This window comes from Gekko japonicus, unplaced genomic scaffold (assembly GCF_001447785.1).
Source record: "Gekko japonicus isolate JY-2015 unplaced genomic scaffold, Gekko_japonicus_V1.1 scaffold3525, whole genome shotgun sequence".
In the NCBI taxonomy this organism is placed as follows: Eukaryota; Metazoa; Chordata; class Lepidosauria; order Squamata; family Gekkonidae; genus Gekko; species Gekko japonicus.
The window spans coordinates 80,528-83,771 of record NW_015161516.1 but is presented as its reverse complement, the minus strand read 5'-3'; the positions used below and the strand labels follow the sequence as shown (position 1 = coordinate 83,771).

The 3,244-nt window shown below is 49.9% G+C and overlaps 1 protein-coding gene across 1 annotated transcript in view; it reads right to left on the bottom strand.

Annotated features, from left to right (window-relative positions):
* LOC107125788 (carbamoyl-phosphate synthase [ammonia], mitochondrial-like) overlaps positions 1-3,244 on the bottom strand; it is a gene marked incomplete at its 3' end in the record, with an annotated part of 90,389 nt that overhangs the window by 60,288 nt on the left and 26,857 nt on the right. The gene's annotated exons all lie outside the window — the stretch shown is intronic.

Here is a 3,244-nt window from a genome sequence, read left to right as displayed (position 1 = left end):
AAAACAAACCACAACACATTACGCAACATTTTGTTGTGGGTCCCCTCTTGTGCTTATCTAATTCCCTTTTGAAGCTCTCCATGCTTGTAGCCGCCACCACCTCCTGGGGCAGTGAATTCCATGTGTTAATCACAGTGGGGCATTAAGGGGCAGTGCCCCCTCACTCGTAGCCCACGCCCCACAACTCTCGCTGTGGGAGTTGTGCAGGCAGGTGAGGAAAGACTCTCCTCTTCTTCACCTGCCTACCAACCAGTGTTCCCTCTAAGCTGAGTTAGTGTGAGCCAGCTCACCATTTTCTAGCCTCCAGCTCACACATTTTTGTCTTAGCTCAGGAAGGAGGGCTCCGGAGCAATCTAAGTTATGGAGCAGGCAAATCGCTTGCTCACGACTTTAATGCCAGGAGCTCAGAAAGTGAGGTTTTTTGCGCACGAGGCTCCACAGCTTAGAGGGAGCATTGGTGCCAACATGGGAGGATTGGAAAGGTTGGGGGAAATCAGTGAAAGTTTTAGGAGACCCCCCCTTTGTGGTTGGTAAAGTTTCAGAGCTGCCGAGCCTCCCCCCGGCCTCAGTTCCTTGCCTCCAAAATGAGAAGGGATCCTCACAGGACTGCGGTCGAGGCAGAATATAATAAATATCTGGGCTACTCATCTGTAATATTTATTATGTTCTTCTCACGTATCCCCACTGAACTCAGCGGGGTTTGTTTTTGAGTAAACAGGACTGGGATTTGGGGCGCAGGGGGTGCTATAAACTTGCAGAGAGATTTCAGTAAGCACAAGTTTTGCACGATCTGCCCTTCGAACCCTACCCAGGGGGCCTCCTGCCGCAGAGGTGGACAATACCCAGCCTGAGTACATTTTGAGAGAGGCCGCTATTCCCCCGTTCTTGATTTATCACAATCATTATTTAAGAACAGATTTGTTTATGCAGCGCTCCTAAAGCAATTATTTGGACTCAAATTGCAAGTGTGGGCATTATCGCACATCCCTCAACAGATATGCTGCCATTTCCGAATGCAAAAAAAAAAGAAAAGAAAAAAATGATTTACAAGCTATTAGAAAAGGGCCACGCAGGCTAATCAACTCCCTGTCTGAGAGATTTCGGTCTGAAATGGAATTAAAGGGGCCTTCATCCATCTTCGGGCAGCAAAAAGTATGACTTGGATCCAGGGGTCATTTCGTAGAAAAAGAGGTGCCGGAGCTCATTAGCATGCATATGCCACACCCCCTGACATCACCGGAAGTGTGTCAGAAGGCAACACCCACCGCTCAGGCTCCACTGGACTGTTTTGGATTGCTAGCTATTGGGGGGTGGAACGTGCAGATCTGTCCTCGCAGAGGAGGGAGAGCTTGTGCCTGAATAAAACTTGGTCTTAAAGGAGCCACTGGACTGTTTTGGGCCGGGGGGCCGATGGGGAGGGGCTCTGCAACTTACCTGGCTGCTTCTTGCTCTGACTGAGGGCTGCTGGGAGCAGGGGGGTGGGGCTTGTTGCATGTGCCCGCCCCCTGGGTTCTTTACTGCCGGAGCTCCGATCCTGTGCGCTCCTGCAGGAAATGACCCCTGACTGTACCTTTCTCTCCCCTTGCATATGGCTTCCCTTCTGTGTAATAATACAGAATTCTTGCCTGTCTGCTGAAATCTCTTCCAGGCACCGGTTCCATCCTTCCTTTGGAATTGCGCTACTCGCAGTATGCTGGTCTGAGGTCTTTGCTTTGTCTTTCTGCCCTTTCTGGAGACGCCACTAGGACATCCGTGTTTTGTGACTGCTTTTGTTTTGAGGGTAAGATTCAGCGCTGAGAGAAGCACAGGCTGGGGTACAATCCAAAATGGCTGACCCATGTTGAGAGTCCTCGCTCTGAGGTGGCTAGTCTAATTGACACCAGGTCCTCTGGTTGTCACATAGGGTTGCCAATTCCATCTTCCGCCACTGGACGGTTTTGGACCGGGGGGGTGGGGGGGCTCTGCAGCTTACCTGGCTGCTTCTTGCTCTGACTGAGTGCTGCTGGGAGCAGGGGGTGGGGCTTGTTGCATGTGCCCACCCCCCTGGGCTCTTTACTGCCGGAGCTTCGATCCTGTGCGCTCCTGCAGGAAATGACCCCTGGTACCTTCAAAGCCTTATACGGCCTGGGACCAACATACCTAAGGAACCGCCTCTTCCCGTATACGCCTCAGAGAGCTTGATGCTCTAATAATCAATGTCTCCTGGCGGTCCGTGGCCCAAAAGATGTCCGTTTAGCCTCAACCAGGGCCAGGGCCTTTTCTTCCCTGGCCCCCACCTGGTGGAACATGCTCCCCATCGAGATCAGGTCCCTGCGGGATCTTACTCAGTTCCGCAGGGCCTGCAAGACGGAGCTCTTCCACCAGGCCTTTGGCTGAGGCTGCAGGCGTCCACAGATGGCCTCCCCGAGGTTGCCGTTTCCCACCTGCCAGCCACCCATCTGCCAGCAACCGGCCATATCCATCAGAAGGGGTCGGCATTTTCACCTGCAGCAATAACTACTGATTTTAAACGTTTATGATGTAAATGTTTTATTGTGTTTTAAACTTTACTGTATTGTTGGAAGATGATGTGACCAGCCCTGAGCCCGCTCACAGGATGGGCGGGATACAAATACGAAAAATAAATAAATAAACTGCCATATCCACAAGTCACGGGGTTTACTTTTTGCATTGCAAAGGCAGATAATGAGCACCTCTGGATTTCTTTAGTAATCCGGTTGATTGGGAACGGTCATTAGGATGAAATGCGTCTGCCAGCCGCAATATTGCTTTGAGCAGCATCCATCCCTGTAGGAAGGTTGGGTCATGGCCAACGAAAGGCCTTCTCTTATTTATAATTTATTTATTTTATTTCACTTATACCCCGCCCTCCCCGCAAGCGGGCTCAGGGCGGCTTATATAGGCACAACTGTGCAATAAAATACAACAAGATTAGAACAGTTAAGGCACCAAGTGCAATAAAAATAGGACAAGTTAAAACAATTAAAACAAAAACTCTGACCCACTCAGCTGCAATCCCCTGCTTTTGAACACCCATCTTATAATTTCCCCAGATCCTTCCTTTGCTGTAGATCCAGACATTTTCCCTTTCTACCTCCCTATCTTTTTGACAACTCCATAGTTTGCAAAAATTATCATTAAATTTTGAGCTGTTCCTGGTGGCAGCAGAGGAGAGGACTCGCAATCATGGGTTTAAATTAAGGGCGGGAAGGTTACCGACTGGACTTAAGGAAACACTTTTTGA